At 38.7% G+C, this 20349-nt stretch overlaps 1 pseudogene; it reads right to left on the reverse strand.

The window, feature by feature from the left end:
• Positions 1-823: 823 nt before the first annotated feature.
• LOC120293784 lies at positions 824-20157 on the reverse strand (annotated as a pseudogene).
• Positions 20158-20349: the final 192 nt, after the last annotated feature.

A 20349-nucleotide genomic window follows, 5' to 3' on the forward strand; every position in this document is an offset into this window, starting at 1 on the left:
AAGGATTTTTGCCGGTGACCATTAGCAACGTTGTGGGGCAAATAAATCCTTAAAGAAAGTGATATCACGCCTCAAAGTCCGAGTTGTTTTTACTCGATCCGATTTCATTGTTCAACCCATTTCAAAGACATATTTTACCAACAAGGACAACTCCCACTTGTCCAATGCCGATAGCAGGGAATGCAAATGGTATCATATGGCATAGCTGTCATACATCGACTTTGCAGGCCATGGAGTATGCAGATATGTACAGTGTCAACCATATATGCCCCAAGAAGCACAAGCATTGTGCGCGTGTGAGAGCGAGAGCCATAGTCACTTCGTTGAATTTGCGGAAACCCAAATGTTCAATCATGAAGAACTCAAGGCCATGAGGCATGCAGATATATATAGTGGCATCATATGCCCTAAGAAGCACGAGCAATGCGAATGCATGCATGCGAGAGTGCGACAATTGGCACAATGAATTTCATGTTCATTTGAAAATATAATGAGCAATTCATGCACGACACAAATCATATCAGGAATATTGAATGAGATTCTCCTCACATATTCTACTGTCTGTCTTTAGTCTGTAAATGATCATCTTCCACCTAATAAATAAGTCTCTGATCGACTGCTGAAAACATTCCCCTAAAGCGCATGAGACAGCCACTTGCAATTAAAAATGATTGAAGAAAACTTAGGGACACAGAAAGAAGCTCCGGTATGGACAAAGTGCCTAACTGCCTCGTACTTCTTTTTCTTTTGCCTCCCTTTGCTTTGTTGTCGGAAAATTTAGTTAAGGGATGTCACAATTGGCAAAGAGGAAAGCAACATAAGACTACACAATGACAAGATAAGGTGTTTCTGCTTCCATGGATAGCAAAGCAGTGTGTACTTTATCCAACCAGCCATCCAACCAATCTCGCAAGAATTTAACTTGCAGAATGCCCAGAACCCTTGGTTGGACCCAGGAAACATGCACTGTTCCCTCTACTTGGACTTTCGAGATTAACCAGCATTGAAGAGAAATAGGGAAGAACAGAAGATCTTCACTGCCCATGTGTCTGTGGGATCAGACCAAGGAGAAAACGAGTAGTTCTTTTATGCTCTCTTAATTAGGTATAAAGCTTCCACCTATCCAGATGATTATCAATTATTCATTTTTTGAAACATCTAAACCACCAATCTATCCAGATGGAGTTCATTCTGTCTTCAAGCTTCCTGTATATAGCTATACCATAAGGCTGAGTCAAACTATAGCCAAATGAACTCTAAGCTAGAGAAGGATCATATACACACAGCCAGAATAATGATGACGTCCAATCTTCTCATCCAATTTCATAGAACACAGCACAACACAACCATCAAGGAAGATACAAAAGAATCAGGAAGACTTACAGAAAGGCTCTTCATGAGAAGGTGCTCAACATCAGCTACACAAAGACTTTGGGCGTTCAGCAATAACGCTCGGTGGAATTGTCCTATCTTCTAATGCACGGCTGCAGGATAAGATTGTATATTTTATATGCGGAAGAATACATAGTTATAATGCAAAATGTGCAATATTAGGTATGACAAAAATGGAGATAAGAAAAGAATTGAAGGCCAGACCTGAATATGATTTCCATTAGGCAGAGAATGTTGATTTTCTCCAATAGTTTTTTGTCATTTTTTACCAAACCAGGTTGTGCATTGAGAGCAGCCTTGTGCACATGACATAGTTCTCGATAGCGTTGCAAATCACCAGCATTAAATGCCTTGAGAATATAGTACATCCACTTAACCTTTGTTCCCAAGAGGCTCTTTATCTCTCAAATTTGTTTAAAAAAATCAAGATATTAACATGATGATTAACAAAAAAAATGAAACAAATGAGGGCAAATTGGAAAGGACCATGTAACCGAAAAGCAAATTATGCTTGAAGTTGCTTTGTGGAAAATGTCATCAACATAAGATTAATAGCTAAGCAATGAACATTGGTTACGAAGGTGCCTCAAGAGAATCTAGGAAGAGTGTGTTGGAGAAATCTTCATAAAGTGTTTTGAAGTTGACAAAACGTTTCCATCAGTCTAGTCTGAAGGTCTGCAGACTCTGTTAGTTAAAGTCTGAAGACTTCCGGACAGCCAGACTCAAGACTCAAAGTCTATCCTCATTGACAGTCTCTAATCCGTTGAAGAAAGGTTATCCGAACTGGATGTTTTGTTCAGGATTTAACCTTATCATCTGGAGAAGATCTCGTGGTTGGAGAAGACGTATCAGAATCCTTTGATTGATCAAGATTGATTCAATGACTGAAGATTCGATGATTGTCTAAATATTATTGGAAGGTTCTACTTATGGAAACCGAGATCCTGATTGTATTGGCGAACAGGATTGATGGGCTATCAACTCGTTCCTTTAATAGCTCGAACAATCTTCCTAATCGATTCTGTCCAACGGGTAGATTGGAGGAATTCCTTTGGTAAGTGCCAACGGGTATGATGGCATAAAGGAGTATATAAGGAAGACGTTCTTAGTTATTCGAGGTGTGCCCGATAGAAGAATTCCAAAGTCTGAAGCTCCTATTTGTTTAGATAAATCCTTTGAGCGAATACTTGTATACAAAAGAGAGTCTATATTTGTGAGAGACCTTGAGGAGGTGTGGTAAAACATCTACACTGTGGAATCAAGGCAAAGCTGTGCTGTAACTTCTCTTTTGATCATAGTGAAATCCAGCCGGTGGGCTGTCAGTGCGGAAGAGTGGACGTAGGCTTGGAATAAGCCGAACCACTATAAATCCTGTGTTCAATTTTCTCTTCCTCACTCTCTCTACCTCAATCGTATTTCATTTTGTTAATTAAGAGAGAATTTACTTTCTATCATATGTTAAGAATCGCTTCCGTATATCGATAAATTGTTTAGGCACCTATTCACCCCCTCTAGGTACTCATACTAGCAATATCAATTGGTATCAGAGCCTGTGTACTTACTTTATTTGAAGTGTTTTACTTCATAGTAAAAGATCCATGGCTAGTATGCTAGCACCGGGGCTGATGGAAGGGCAAAGCAATACAGACCACCCTACTTTGATGGAAAGGATTACAACATCTGGAAGAACAAGATAAAAGCTTTCTTACGATCAAAGGATCCTCTGGAATGGGACGTTGTAGAAAAAGGAATTACTCCTACCACTGCATCAGTCTCTGAAAGAGGAAAAGAAACTGAAGAAACCAGCGGAATGTCTCAGGAAGATATAATCAAGAGACAGATACTCGATGCAAAAGCAATTTACTCCTTATATTGTGCTTTATCACCAACTGAATATAATAGAATATCTTCTTGTGGTACAGCAAAAGAAGTTTGGGACAGATTGCATATCACCTATGAAGGAACAGATCGAGTGAAGGAAACAAGAATCAACATTCTTCTCGGTCAATACGAAGCCTTGAGAATGAAACCGGGAGAATCAATATCCGACATGTTTAGTCGTTTACGATATTGTGAATGGTCTTGAAAATCAAGGTCAACCAACTTCTGATCCCATGAAGGTAAACAAGCTACTGCGTGGACTCTCCAGGGATTGGAATCACATAAAGACTTCGATAAGAGAGACGCAGAGAATCATGCCACTATTCGTCGACGAGCTGATTGGAACGCTTCATCCTATGAAGTGGAAAGGATCAATGAAGATGAAGATCCAAAAGGTAAGAAATCCATTGCATTAAAATCAAATGATGATTCTGATGATACAAATTATGAAGAAGATATGGATGATGAGGAGCTTGCTCTCATGATAAGAAGATTCAGAAAACTAAATAGAAAAGGAAGAAGGTTCAACTCAAAGAAACAAAGCTTTCAAAGACAGCAGACCAAGTCTCGGTGATGATGAGGAACCAAATAAAGATGTAGTCTGCTTTGAATGCAAGAAAAAGGGACACATCAGACCCAACTGTCCTCTTCTAAAGAAAAAGAGAGGAAAAGCTGAAAAATTTCGAAAAGCTCTCAAAGCCGAAACCTGGAGTGATACTAAGTGTGAAGAAAGTGATAATGAATATGCCAATCTATGTCGATGGCACACCGACTCGGACTGGATCGACTCGGGATCGACTCGGCATAAAGTGAATTTGAGGCAAGTGATTTTAAAATTCCTGTCAAAGTTTCTAAATATATTGATGAACTATGCTTTAGTCTCAAGACTTCTCTCAAAAGAATTTCCGAACTGAAAAAGAAAACTCAGCTCTAAAACAAAAAGGAAAATGTTTTAGCGAAAGAGTTAAAAGTCTAGACTTGTCTGTTTCCAATCTTAAAGAAAAAGAAGATAATCTTTTAAAAGAAAATGCTTTTTAAAAACAGACTTATCAAATATATCAAAGAAATTTTCTATAGGGTCTGAAAAACTTGAGAAAATTCTTTCAAAGACAAAGACCTTACTTCAATAAGTCGGGTCTAGGTATGACAGAAGAAACAATTCCCTTGATTGATTTTCCTAAAGTAAAAGAAAGAATTAAGAAAAGACTCTCGAGTGAGGTTTACAAAAATCACTTCAAGAAAGTTTTTGTAAAACCAAAGTAGGTAGAAATGCTCTCGGATGTTCTAAGTGCAACAAAGTCCGGATCACTTTGAAAAAGAGTGTCCTATGGTATGGAAACCTGTTAAGAAAGTATGGGCTAATCTTGTTTATCTTACTAACACCAAAGGACCCAAGAAAATCTGGGTACCAAAGAAAGCTTGAGACTTTATTTTAAATGCAGGTCTCCGTCAAGAAACAGGTAAAGTGGTATCTTGACAGCGGATGCTCAAGACACATGACAGGAGACTCAAATTGCTTTATAAAGATTGCTCAAGTAAATGGTGGAAAAGTTTCATTTGGAGGAAACAGCAAAGGAAATATTGTGGGATTTGGAACCGTGAAAATTGGAACTCTCACAATAAGTAATGTTTCCTTAGTGGAAGGACTCAATTACAATCTTCTCAGCATTAGTCAACTGTGTGATACCTTTGGTTTCAAGATCTTCTTTCAAGAAGGAACTTGTTTCGGAATCGTAAAGACTCTACTCGTCTTTCATGGGTCGAAGACATGGAAATATCTATCTTCGGATATGAAACCAAATGAATCACAGTGCCTTATCTCAATTCAAGATGAAGCAAGCTTATGGCACAAAAAGCTTGGTCATGTCAACATGAAGCAATTAGCCAAAATCTCTTCAAAACAGCTTGTTCGAGGACTACCCATTGCCATACCAAAAGACTCGATTCATGCACTCCATGTATTCGGGAAAGCAGGTAAGAAATTCTTTTAAGCCAATTAATTATGTCTCTACTAATCATGCACTACAGTTGCTGCATATGGATCTCTTCGGACCAACCAGAACTCAAAGTATTGGGGGTAAGAAGTATTGCCTAGTAATTGTTGATGATTACTCCCGTTTTACTTGGGTATATTTCCTTGCAAGTAAGTCCGAAACCTTTTCGTATTTTGAAAATTTTGCTAAAATGGTTCAAAATGAAAAAGGATATGTTATCTCTAGTACAAGAACAGATCATGGAGGTGAATTTGAAAATCAAGATTTTACAAAATTCTGTGATGAATCTGGCTGTAAGCATGTGTTTTCCTCTCCATATACTCCTCAAAGCAAAATGGAGTTGTGGAAAGAAAGAACAGATCTCTTCAAGAAATGGCTAGAACTCTTTTAATTGAAAGTAAAATTTCTTCTCGATTTTGGGCTGAAGCCGTTTCAACAGCATGCTATATCATCAATAGAGTCTTCTTAAGATCTATTCTTCGAAAACCCCTTATGAGTTATTCAAAGAAAAGAAGCCTATTGTTTCATACTTTCATGTATTTGGTTGCAAATGTTTTATACTGAAAAATGCAAAAGATCGAGTTGGTAAGTTTGAAGAAAGATCAGATGAAGGTATCTTCCTTGGATATTCTACATCAAGCAAAGCCTTCGAGTCTATAACAAGAAGAGTCAATCCGTGGAGGAGTCAATGAATGTCAAATTTCAAGACTCAACACAAGATGAATCAAGTCGACTCATCAAGAAGAGTCTCGAACTCCGCTCGCATCTTCCAAAGCTTACAACTCAAGAAGCATCTCGGACTCGGAAAACCAGAATAAGGATGTTCGTGAAGATTCAATCAAAGAGAGAGATCATCAATCAGACAAATCAACAAGTAACTGGAAGCATAAGTCCAGTCATCCCAAAGATCTTATAATCGGCGAAATGAATGAAGGAATTCGCACCAGATCCAAAAGGCGAGAAGAGTCTAGTGATGTGGCACTCGTTTCTGAAATTGAACCAAAGAGCATAGAAGAAGCTTTATCCGATGAAAGCTGGATTGAAGCTATGCAAGAAGAGCTCGAGCAGTTCAGCATAAATGATGTCCGGGAATTGACATCCAAACCAAAAGGTAAAACTGTTATTGGAGCTAAATGGGTTTTCGAAACAAGATGAACGAGAAAGGAAAAGTCGTACGAAATAAAGCAAGACTCGTGGCCAAGGGATATACGCAAGAAGAAGGAATAGACTATGATGAGACTTACGCTCCAAAGTGGCAAGGTTAGAAGCTATTCGACTATTACTTGCGTTTGCTTGTTATAAGAATTTCAGGTTATTCCAAATGGACGTCAAAAGCACCTTCCTAAATGGATTTATCCATGAGGAAGTTTATGTGGAACAACCACCAGGGTTTGAAGACCCAAAGAAGCCAGACTCGTCTTCGGGCGAAAAAGGCTTTGTATGGTTTAAAGCAAGCACCTCGAGCTTGGTACGACAGATTAAGTAAGTTCCTAATACAAAATGGTTTTGTCAAAGGTAAAGTAGATACGACTTTATTCATCAAGAAGGAAAACAAAAGTTTCTTACTTGTTCAAATATATGTGGATGATATTATTTTTGGATCCTCTAATGAAAGTCTTTGCAAGAAATTTTCAAAGTCTATGCAGGATGAGTTTGAAATGAGTATGATGGGAGAGTTAACATTCTTTCTTGGTCTTCAAGTAAAACAATTGAAGGAAGGAACTTTTATTTATCAAGAAAAATATGTTAATGATCTTGTCAAAAGGTTTGACTGGAAAAGTGCAAAAAGGTCGACATACCAATGTCAAGTTCTTTAAAGATAGACAAAGATGAAGAATGGAAGAAAGTTGATCAAAAGCTGTACAGAGCATTATTGGATCACTTCTTTATCTTACGCCTCTAGACCTGATATTCTCGTTGAGTGTTTGCATCCGTGCTAGGTTTCAATCGATCCTAGAGAATCTCATCTCGGTGCTGCGATACGCATCATTAAATACGTGGCTTCATCATCAAGCATCGGTCTTTGGTATCCTAAGAATGGAGACTTTAATCTTCTGGGATATTCAGACGCAGATCTGGCCGGTTGCAGAGTTGATAGAAAGAGCACTTCAGGAACTTGCCAGTTGCTTGGAAGAGGACCAGTGTCTTGGTTTTCAAGGAAACAAAGCACTGTGTCTCTTTCAACAACAGAAGCAGAGTATGTAGCTCTTGGAAGCTGCTGTTCGCAAATTCTATGGATAAAACAACAGCTAAGAGATTTTGAAATTGAAGACTCATGCACGGAAATTAATTGCGACAACACCAGCGCTATCAACCTCACCAAAATCCAATTCTCCACTCAAGAGCAAAGCATATAGAGATTCGACATCACTTTATTAGAGATCATGTTCAAAATGGAGATGTTTCAATTCAATTTGTTGACTCAAAGAATCAACTGGGCTGATATACTCACAAAGCCTTTAGAGAAAAATCAATTTGAGTCTATACGATCCAGACTCAACATTTTGAGATATGAGGATATCAAAGTCTAAAGACTTTCGAGACTCAAGCTTATAAGACTTTATCTGATCTTGGCTTGACCTTCGATCGTAAGTCTTTCTCTCTCCAATCGTATCTTGAAAAGGTACGATCATCGACTTGTGTTTAAATTGTTGCTATATTTAATTAACGTAAATATTGCATCGATTCATTTTCAAAAGGGAAGTTATTTTTGAAATAGCTATTTTTGCGGATAAAGACAGTTATTTTGAAAAGGCATATTTTTATTTCCTTTGTGACGGTTCGTTTACTCTTCTTTTAACCGAACGAGCACCGTCGATTTCTCTTCACTTTTCTATTCACTTTTCTCTCAAAAACCCTAGAAAGCATCGATCCTCCACTCCCGTTTGTCTTCTTGGCTCAATCTTCAAAAAGTTGTCATCTTTTCTCGGGAAAGTCAAGCAAGGAATCTTCCAAACACCGAGAAAGATGTCATCTTCGCGAAAGTCCTCAAGAATCGCAAAGCGGGGACCACAGAGAATGAGTGAGGGGCCTACGCACTTCGATCTTACTGAAGATGAAGTTACTCCAGATCAGCAACCGAGCCCACAACATTCTCAGCAGCGTCAGTCTCCTCCATCTAGTCCTCAAGGCGGTGTTCATCAGCATCAAGAAGAAATCATCGAGGATGCAGACCCCGTAAGAGTTCAAAAGCCCGCTTTTATTTACAAGCTATATCGTGCCTTAAAAGGAATTCGTACTCATTTGAACTATGTTGATGAGTTTCTTAGAGACAAAGGATATAGGAACGAATATATCTTTCGCGAAAAATGGAAAGTTTGGGAATCGCTCGTAAAGGGGTGGCCGAGGAAACCCTTGCGAATATCCCAAGTGATCCTCGTGACTGGGACCGAATCTGTAGATGGGAATGACGATGACAATCTGTTCAGTCTATTTCAACCGAAAATGGGTATTGCGGCTAAAATTCAAGGAAAAATGGGAGATTTGTTCAGATCAAAGGAACAAAAGGATCGTACTCGAAATTGCTGAAGCGTGGGGTAATAAACCCTAGGAGTGTGGACTTTGATTTTCTAGATCTTTGTGAAAGTGAACTTAAGGGAAAAGTTCAGTTATCTTCAACTTGAAAAGTTTTACTCGACTAACCGAGGCTTATGCTGAATTGACTGCATATTTCTATTCAAATCTTAGCTTTTTGGATGCGAATAGATTCTCCTTCAGTGTTAAAGAACAAGACTATGTTGTGGATATGAATATGCTGGCAGATGTGTTAGAAGTTGAGAGAGGCAGATATCAACCAATCAAAGTTTCCATTGCTCGGGCCACACTTGAACTGGTGAAGGACAGGAGAACAGATGAGAAGATCACCTACTCACGGATGAATGCATTCAACATCTTGCTTCACAAGATTGTGATCAATTGCCTTCGGCCAAAATCAACTTCCAAAACCGATGTTTCAAGCTCGAGGCAAAGTTGATGTATGCCATCCTCTCGTGGAAAGAAGTTTTCTCTCCCTCATACCGTTATGTTTCACATGTATAGAGCAGTGATGAAGGACGAGAGGTCAACTCCCTTACCCAAGCCTTGTTACGAAGTTATTCGACATCCGAATATTCAGCCTCCGCAAATCTTTTGTGTTCGATCATGCGATCATATGGTGGTAGGACTGAAAATGGTGACCAAAATGCGTCTGGAAGGAACCGAGCAAGGAATTGGAGAAATTCAAGGAGAAGACTCCGCCAAATCTCATCAACTCTCTTCGCGCTAAGAGAAAAGGGAAGGAGCCCATGGCTGCTCCATCAAAGAGAAGAAGAGCTCTCCTCGTTGAGGATGAAGATGATGACGAAGACATCACCATCTCTGCAATGGCTTTGAAGAATTTAAGTCGTCCTGTTCCACATAAAGAATCGGAACAAAAGACGAAAGAAGCAGAGGAGAAGGAAGCAGAAGAAAAAGAAGCAGAGGAGAAGTAAGAAGAAGAAAGAGAAGCAGAACAAGAAGCAGAGGAAGAAAGACCTGAAGAAGAAATAAGAGAAGAAGGAGAACTTGAGGAAATCTCTTCTCCACCGTAGGCATGGAAACGGGGGAGATCGGGAGAAAGGAGTGACGTCTTCATATCCCGATGCAAGTGAAGGAGTCGCCACTCGCCCGTTGCACCCGGAAGATGTTTATGCATATCAATTTCCAGAGGAAGGTCATGAAGCTTCATCGCCAAACCTGCGAGACTATGCTGATCTACCATCTTCTGCAGATCGAGCCGAAGCAAGTACTCAGACTGATAATGGAGCAGATTTTCGCAGAATCATGGATATTCTCTTGGAGATGAAAGGTCAGATTTATGCCTTGGGATGCGAAGTTCAAAATTTGAAGAATGAAAGTCAAGCTTCTTCATGTTCATTGAATGAAAAGATGCAAGCCCTTTGTCGCGACCCGATCTCGCCGCCCCCTCGAAATAGTATCCAAGGATGGGAAAGGTCGGGTTTAGGGGTACTTTGATCACTAGAGTTCCCTCATGGCTTGCATTCCAAACAACGTCATCACCTCGCCTTTGGATCAAGCCTCTCATGAGTTCCTCTACGAGATCGCGAGCTCTCCCAAGCTCGTACCCCGCGTGACAGCGGAATGTCGCGATCCATACCCACATGCGACACACCTAAAAAGGGAGTCGAATGTGGATATCGAATTTAAGGGTACTTTTACCATGGTAGCTCTCTCGATAGTACGCTCCACCCATTAGGATGGCATCACTTCATCCTTTGGGCTACCCACACATCGAGTATGCTAAACCATAGTGAGTTTCATCGAAACTCATACCCCGCGTGACAATGGATTTATTTATACGATCTACTTATTTATAACAACCTAAAAATAGACAGGAGTCGCCACTAGCCTCAACTTTGGTGGTCGGCTAGAAACCCAATCGAGGATCGGGAGTGTCCCCTCGATTCCTACGCAACCAGATATCCAGGTTCGGGGACTTGGGTTACGCTAATATTGCTATTAACGCCCTTTCGGTACCTAAACAGTGTGTTGTGTTTTTCCTAACATGTCCATGCATTTTTTTTACATTTTTTAGGATCATCAAATCCTAGATTAAGTGATCATGCGTAGCAGATTACTTTCATTCTATTCTATTTCTAAAAAAAAAAAAAGAAAACAATCAATGAAATTGAAAGCACAAGACATGAAGTAAACAATCAATAGAAAACAGTAAACCTAATTATGCAATTCTAAAGAATATAAAAGAGAAAACAATCGAGAAAGAAAGGAAACCCGCAACTCGTCGGGCTTTATACAATGCATAAAACCCGAGACATATGTCGGGAAAACAAAAGTACATGACAATGGTCGGAATGGACATCGACCTTCACCATCTTCACGCCTTACACCTTTTCCGTCTTCGGGGTCCTAATCTAGACCTTGCTTAGGAAACCTCTAGCTAAATGCATACAATGGAGACGAGCAAACGCATCAAAACAATCAAAAGCAAGACATTTTTTATATTCAAAAAGAGTGACTAAAGTCACAAGGTCTCGGATCAAATTCTATGTGATATCCCAAGATTCATCATTATTATATGTCACATCTAAATTCTTCATCACAGAAACTAGACACTCAACATAGGCTCAATAAAAACGCAATCAATGGCTATCTCATTCTAAAATTTCTATGGCAAGTGAATCAGCATATGAGGAACAAACTTCATGAAGACACATCCTAAAATTCTAGGCACGTGAATTTATAACATCCTGGAAGAAATCAAGGTCAATCAAAAGTAGAACAGAGCGGCAAGGCAAACATACAACCATTTTTTTAGTTTTTATGTGAAGGACAACTTTTCATGAAGGACCTAATCCCAAACTCCTCACACAAAAATTTGTATTAAATTCACAAGTATTCGAGGTTATAGAAACAAAGCATGCTTTCTAAACCAAGACAAATTCCAAATTTCAATATCAGCAAATTTACGCATGAACAGCAAACATCAATTACACGTGATCTCCATTTAACCCACTAAAAGCACACATGATTGCATTCTAGTAAACTTTATACGGGAAATGCGGTAAGATACAAGCATTGCAACTTTAATGGGACATCGGAACGTAGGTAAACATAATGCAATGGGGATTAGCTATTTATGACTGAGCCAAAAATCACAAAGCACGGCATGTAGATTGAAGATAAGGGGAGAAAATAAGCATAGGAAATCAGCCAAAATGGATTACTAAAACCACACATTTTCATCATAATCCTAAGCTTCTGCTCTTTCTCATAAACCAGATTTATCAAGAGAACGGGAAGTACTTGAATGATAACCCATGTGTTTAAAGCGAGCGTCTATATAGATGAGAAAAATTCAAGACTTTTTTTTGGACTAAGACGCTAAAAGCTTAGGTAACATCAAAATATGGCACCAGCATTGACATATAAAAAGAGGTAAAAACAGCAATCTACCTTTCTTATATCTACAAAGTGGGAATTAAGCTGGCCACCTTTCTTACATTTCTGAACAAGACCAAACAGGAAAATCAAATGCAGGGATACATCTATCAGTCCTATGGAACTTGAAAATGACCACCGAATGAAGTGAACAAGCAAGATGACATGCTTCCTGATTCAAGACATTTAAATTTCTTTACTGCTGTGGCTAACGATATATCTCTACCCACCTAAATTCTAATGTCCAATCATACCGAATGTAACAACTAGAAAACAAAATTTTGATTCAATGCATCATCAAATTTGAAAGAACTATGCTGGAGATAAAACTCATAATCCCTACACCGGACTTTTCGAGGCAAAGATTATAAAGACAAGTCATGAATTCACCCACATGAGGAAATGTTTTTAGCTTGGTACACCCACTTAGGACGAAGGTTTCAAGAGATTTTAATTTGATGACGGAAGGAAAAAGTGGCGAGGTTAGAGCAAGAATGTAGGTCCAAAGTGACGAGCTTAGGAAGAAATCCAACTGACTCATGAACTTTAGTTAGGGCACTACAGCCACTAAGAATCAATGTTTCGAGATTTTTTATAGTTGAAAAATCAGGGATTTCAATTAATTGTCCACAATCTGCAAATTTGATGGATCTCAGACACTTGAAATTCTGGAATCCCGCTCCCAGCCATTTGAAGCTGCTGCCCCTCAAATTAACTTCTCTAATTTTCTTCAAGCCAAATTTAAATTCAAGTGATGAAAAAGAACATCCGGGCAACTCAATCCACCTTAGCCCAGAAGGAAGACAGAGAGGAACACCAGAAAACTATGCACCACGAATTACAAGCGATCTAAGACTTGTCATATTTGCAAAGGCGTTGTCACCCAAGCGCAAAGCAAACAGTTCAAGAGGGCATATATATGAAGCAGCTCAGAGAATTATTATATTGACTGATGTCTGATGATTCTTCTAAATGCTGGTATGAGAGATACAAATAGGCCAATAGTGAAGATATTATCCAATCGAACCAAAGATAGGGCCAAGAGAAAAAATGCGACAGATGACAAGATAAAGCGATCGAGCCATAGAGAGCAATCCAAGAGATAGAAACAAAGAGAAAAAAAGAAATTAAACTATGATAGAGTAAAACCTGATCAAGCTAGAGATAGAAAGCCACTATCGCTGATCAATTTTGGAGCTATGCCGAGACTTCCTACCCGGCGCGAACGGACTCCGATCGAGCAAACTCGATCCGAGAGAAGAAATCGGTCAAGAGTCGCCGTCGTCACCGCCAGTCCGCTTCGGATCTCGAACCTCCTCCGATCGAGTTTTCAGAGAGCAAGCTTCGATCTCCGAGAAAGGGAGGGATCCGCCGAGTGAGAATCGCTAGAGCAAGAGCGAAACGGAACTCCCTCCGATGGACCGCGAGCGAAGTCGAGATTTTCCCCGAGGAATCACGGATGTCTACGGGGATCCTTCGAGGCTAGGGATCCGAGATCGAGTCCTAGCGGCCGCGTCTTCGAAATGAGCTTCGAGCGCTGAGTCGGCCGAGAGAAGACGAGGTTCGCGAGAGGAAGATCGCTAGTCCACGAGCTCAAGAGATGGCATGAAGATGATCCGAGGAGAAGCGCAAGAAAGATGCCGCCATTGACGTCGTGGGAGGGCTAGGGTTCTGCTGCAACTGCCTCGAACTCCATTGATGACTCCACAGAAAATACGAACGCAGAGAGAGAGAGAGAGAGAGAGCCCGTGTGAGGAGAGAGAGACTACGTGCGAAGTGTGGAGAGCCGAGCCGTCCCCGTCGAGAGAGAGCGTCCCTTCCTTTTATATTTTTTTTTCTTTTCTTTCTCTCCTTTTTCTTTTGGTTTTCTTTATTTCTTATTTTTTCTTTCATTTCATTTCATTTTTTTATTTTCGTTTTCTTTTTTTTCTTTTTCTTTTTTCTTTTTTGTTTTCTTTTCTTTGTTTTCTTTTTGGCTCTTTATTTCTCTCTTTTTTTCTTTTTCTTTTCTTTTTTTTTTCTTTATTTCTTTTCTCTCTTTATTTTTCTATACTTTTGCAAAATGGATGATTAAAATGTTAACAAAAAATTTCAGGTGTCAACACCCTCTCTATTCAGAATCAGGCCAATGCCAAGAGTGAGGAGGTTGTACAGCTGAAGGAAGACTTTAAAAGGCTGGAAGGCATTGTTCAGTCTATGGAAGATTTCCAGCTTGTCCGCATTCCCAAAACTTCATCTCATCCTTTTTAAATGATGACAAAAAGGGGGAGAGATGTATGATTTGATCAAAAACTTTATCATTTTTAACTGTTTGTTGGATTGTGTTGTTGTTTAACTGTTTTTGACAGACTTTGACTTTGTTTTGTGTCTGGATGAGAACTGAACTAGACTTGGACTTAACTGCTTCTATTAACAAGTATTGATATCTTATGGATGGTTTTATTATATTCTAGACTAACCTATTTTCTGTGGTTGCAGATTCTAGTGTTAATCTTTTAGCCATTCATCTCTATAAGATATGCATATGTGTTTGAGAAATGTTTTGCAGGTCAAAGTTATCCAAATCTGCATGAAGGTTTTGTCACCATCAAAAAGGGGGAGATGTTGGAGAAATCTTCATAAAGTTTTTTGAAGTTGACAAAACGTTTCCATCAGTCTAGTCGAAGGTCTGCAGACTCGTTAGTTAAAGTCTCGAAGACTTCCGGACAGCCGACTCAAGACTCAAAGTCTATCCTCATTGATGTCTCTAATCCGTTGAAGAAAGGTTATCCGAACCTGGATGTTTTGTTCAAGATTTAACCTTATCATCCGGAGAAGATCTCGTGGTTGGAGAAGACGTATCAGAATCCTTTGATTGATCAAGATTGATTCAATGACTGAAGATTCGATGATTGTCTAAATATTATTGGAAGGTTCTACTTATGGAAACCGAGATCCCGATTGTATTGGCGAACAGATTGATGGGCTATCAACTCGTTCCTTTAATAGCTCGAACAATCTTCCTAATCGATTCTGTCCAACGGGTAGATTTGAGGAATTCCTTTGGTAAGTGCCAACGGGTATGATGGCATAAAGGAGTATATAAGGAAGACGTTCTTAGTTATTCGAGGTGTGCCCGATAGAAGAATTCCAAAGTCTCGAAGCTCCTATTTGTTTAGATAAATCCTTTGAGCGAATACTTGTATACAAAAGAGAGTCTATATTTGTGAGAGACCTTGAGGAGGTGTGGTAAAACATCTACACTGTGGAATCAAGGCAAAGCTGTGCTGTAACTTCTCTTTTGATCATAGTGAAATCCAGCCGGTGGGTCGGTGCGAAAAAGAGTGGACGTAGGCTTGGAATAAGCCGAACCACTATAAATCCTGTGTTCAATTTTCTCTTCCTTACTCTCTCTACCTCAATCGTATTTCATTTTGTTAATTAAGAGAGAATTTACTTTCTATCATATGTTAAGAATCGCTTCCGTATATCGATAAATTGTTTAGGCACCTATTCACCCCCCTCTAGGTACTCATACTAGCAATATCGAGTGTTAATGAGACCTACCACTAAGATTTTGATGCAAAAATACTATAGATAGAAAACCTTTGTTGCATTTGGCAGCCATGATAAAATTCAGGATATGACAAAATTTATTTTATCTTACGTTTGGTGCATCCTCAAGATAGGATGTAGTCGGATATAAAGGGAATATTAAATGGATAAAATTATTCTATGGGAGAGGTAGAATAAATGTGGATAGGATTTCTTACATTCATATTAAGAAAAATATTTTTGTCGAATACTAAACTTCTTAAATTAACAAAATTAACAAAATCAAAATTATTCAACCAAAAAAATTAACAAGATTAAAATATATTTCCATATAAATAATATTTGAATTCCAATATAATAAATTCAAAATAAAAATGAAAAATTAGTTATTTTAATTTAATATTATTTTTATTTATATATTCGAATTTAATCCTATTTTAGAATATAGAGTCAATATATTTATTACATATTTTAGATATTTTAGTATTTTTGGTATATTAATATAGTTTACTATTTAATAAAATTTTATTAGAGAGTAATGGAAGGGGAAGAAAGAAATGACAAAGAATTAATTTAAAAAGAGAGGAAAATCAAATAAAAATAAAGTGGACAAAAGTATCGTGAGAGACTTTTATCATCTCCATTTGTAAAAACAATTGTTCATTTATACTAAGATGTCGTTTATATCAAATAGTGTACATAATATAATGTAAATATATCTTGCCACAATCACTAAATAGTGGATAGGATATAATAAAATCTCTGAATTTCATATACTATCTTACCATGTCCTATTCTGATTAGAAATCTGGCAACTAAACGTAGCCAAAAGAGATTTATAACATTTTTGGCAAAGTACTTAAAATAGGATGGGATAGCAACTCGCTGAAGTTGTATATGTCGTCTCCCAATAGTGCAGATAGAGATAAATCAAGTACCAAATCCTAATAAAGAAGGATGTGTCAGAAACTAGTTCTCATAAACCGCTATTACATAATACTAAATGAAATAAAAGCATCAGTGACTCACCATGCGGAAACAAAAGAAGAATCTGCAATCCTTTTTCACTGAGGTCACTTCCAACTTGATGACAACCTGACACAAAACATTCTTGACCTCTCATTGCTAGGCAAAAGAACGCTTCAAGTGCCATAACTTACGAAAGGTACACTTAAGTGCCACATTCGAAAAAACGGATCACTTGAGTGCCACTCAAAGTCCGGCCAAACGCCAACGTGGCATTTTTCGGTGAAAGCACGCCCAAAACGACGTCGTTTTGACGCCGACATGGCCAAAACGGCGTCGTTTTGGGTTGACGTGGTAAAAAAATTAAAAAATTAATTAATTTAAATTTAAATTTAGTTAAAATATTTTAAAATGATAATTTTAAAATTAAATTTAGTTAAAATATTTTTAAAAATAATAATTTTAAAATTTTAAAAACTTAAAAATTTAAAAAATTTAAAAAAAAATTTAAAAAATTAAAAAAAAAAAAGGAACTAGGGAGGCGGTCGAGAGCCACCGCCGCCGAGAAGGGCCGGCGACGGCGGGGAGGGTCGGCCGACCGGCGGCGAGGGCCGCAAGCCCCCTGCATCTAGCGGCAAGGGCTCGCGAGCCCTCGCCGCCGATCGGCCGAGGTCGCCGACCCCGACCTCGGCCGACCCCGGCCGGGGGCCCGGGCGACCCCGGCCGACCCTCCCCGCCGTCGCCGGCCCTTCCCGGCGGCGGCGGCGGCGAGGGCCCTTAGCCGCCTTCCCCGTTGCCTTTTTTTTTTAATTTTTTTAAAACTTTTAAAACTTTTTTAAAATCTTTAATTATTTTTTAATATTTTGACTAAAATTAATTTTAAAATTATTAATTTTTAATATTTTAACTAAATTTAATTTTAAATTTATTTTATTTTATTATTTATTTATTTATTTTCCACGTCAATCCAAAACGACGCCGTTTTGGCCACGTCAGCATGCAAAACGGCGTCGTTTTGGGCGCGCTTCGCCGGAAAAACGCCATGTTGGCGTTTTGGCCGGATTTTGGCCGGAGTGGCACTCAAGTGATCTATTTTACTCCGATTTTGGCACTTAAGTGTACATTTCGTAAGTTATAGCACTTAAGTGTCCCTTTGACCAAAGTTGTGGCACTTGAGGGGTCCGCACGTCCTCATTGCTACGGAAGTGTTTTACAAATATCTACTTCCATTAAGACGTTTAATTCAGAATCTGTCCACTTACAATTAAGTTAAGGAGAAAGACAAATGGAGATTCATTTTACTGGAAGTCCACTCAACATAGTTTATGATAGTAAGCATTATGCAGCAAAGTCCAAATTAAAAGTCTAAGAGGAGAGCAACAACTATATAGAAACACACAAATTGAACTATTTGAACGAAAAGTGAGGTTGGTAGCAAGGGAATATACAAACTACATGAATTAAATGCTAATGCGTAGAGTAATCATCCTATTCCACCATTTTCAATTTGTCCAACCAAGGAAACATTACAAGAACCAAGAGTAAAAGAATGACAGTTTCATGAAAAAACTAAGCCGTCATTGAAAATTGACATAGACATAAAAGCAATTTAAATCTAAGCTTGATGTACAATTGGGTACAACTTCCTCTCTAGAAAGTGGCTTTATAGATTATGTTGCAATTGTAAACCAAATACTTGTTTAAATGCATCCAAAAAAGATTCCACTGAGGTATATGCCAAATAGAGGAGAGCACTTCATAGAATTCTGGTGCAGCGTTGACGGTACACATTGATTCCTATGAATCCAATCTCTTCCTAATAACAAATTGAATGACCTATCAGCATCTACAGCATAAAAAGATGTCCTCGAGGTCTTAGAGCCAACTGTTAGGTCCGCAACAAATATTCCTTTGGCCTTAGTCACTTCTCCAGTGAAATCTGTTAACTAGTTATACGATGGGATTATTTCTTCATTCTTTCTGCCTAGCTTTTTTAAAGAAAGTACTGGACAAGAGTCAGAGTGGGTCCTCCATCGACTATTTCCTTTGACACCGGATGACCATTTATATTGGCATTTATATCCAAAGCCCTCAAGTGATTAGAACTGCGTGCAAACAGTTTCTCGAACTCCTCCACTTTTTCATTATCAAAGTGAAATTCAAACCCTTCCTTTCCATTAGTCAACGCTTCTTCGATCACCTTAGTATCGATTGGAGTGTCTTGAAATTCGTTGTCTTGAAATTCGTTGGGTAACCTAGCCTAAACCATGTACGAGCTCAAGGCAAGACTGACCTTGATAAAGCCTACGTTCATGTGTTTGAGTCATTGTCGAGGTGGGTTGATCTTTCTTCTAGTAAGATGTTATGGATTCTTTCTTCGTTTTTCTTTTCCACACCAAATTCTTGGCCTTATACGGCTTAGGCTTTTTTGCCGCGACTAGCGCTGGCTTGACTTGTATGATATGAATCTGATTAATTTGTTGCTATAAATGACGCATTCATCTCTTCCTTTACGTCCTTCTCTTGAGTTCGCTTTATGTTACCCCCTGGACCTTGAATTTTCCTAGCTTCAAACCATTGGTCTTCTGGTGGGTCTTCGGATATCTTCAGTGTCCGCTTGGGATTTAGTGAATTGGGCAAACTGAATTCCCCAATAGTGAATCAAACTCCTCTCCGCATCCAAAAGGATTATAGACATGAGGGTAGGAAGGAGGTGGTTTATAACTAACATAATAATCAAACCTACAACTGGGTTCTCCTGATGTATTGATAGTGGGTCTCCCTCTTCATATCTTTGTTTAAACTATGGACGTTCCTCGATTGGGAAATTGCCTTCTTGGATAAGTTATCCTAATAAAAACAGGGGACTTCTGGTGCGAATTCGATGGCTTCGTATTATAAGGACTTTCAATGACAAAACTCATCGCTTGTTCGTTTTGTTCCTTAGGATAACGGTGATATCCCCAACCAATTTCCTGCCTGCATTGGATACACAAGTTTGGCGGCTAGTGTTTTTGCCTTTGGACCTCAATGACACCATCCCTGTCATTATAGGGAATGGGTCAACATCAACCTCCACTAGGGCTTTATTCTTATCATCGGCGAATTTTATCTTGCCCTTGCGAAGTGCTTCCTAAATGTTATTCTTGAAAACTATGCAATCGACGGTGTTATGACTTCACAAATGATGCCATTTGCGATATCTCTGTCCAACAATTCATCTTTAATTGGTAGAACTTGACCTTCATTAATTTTATCTAACAATTAGTCAACAATATATCAAAATTTTCATTTGTCCTATTATCATCAAAAGAATAATATGTAGATTATTTCACTTTAGCCATAATGTTCGACTTTTCCTTCATTCTTGCTGGCTTCAATACCTGGCAAGTATATATAATTTGTCTATTACCATCTTAGCAATGGCTACTTTAGCAAATTCTGTTTGCCCCATTTTCTCGTTGAACTCAGAAGTTTCAACGAAACCAACCTCATTTCTTCATCCGTGCCTCTTGAATTTCTCTTTAAGCAAACTTTTGTGTTTAGTTGCCATGGTGGATAACTGAAACAAGTCTGAATAAGGTTGTCCCACCATTCTCTCCCTTATTTCGAACTTCAAACCATAAAAGGCCAAATCCACGAAGGT

This window comes from Eucalyptus grandis, chromosome 5 (assembly GCF_016545825.1).
Source record: "Eucalyptus grandis isolate ANBG69807.140 chromosome 5, ASM1654582v1, whole genome shotgun sequence".
Classification (NCBI taxonomy): Eukaryota; Viridiplantae; Streptophyta; class Magnoliopsida; order Myrtales; family Myrtaceae; genus Eucalyptus; species Eucalyptus grandis.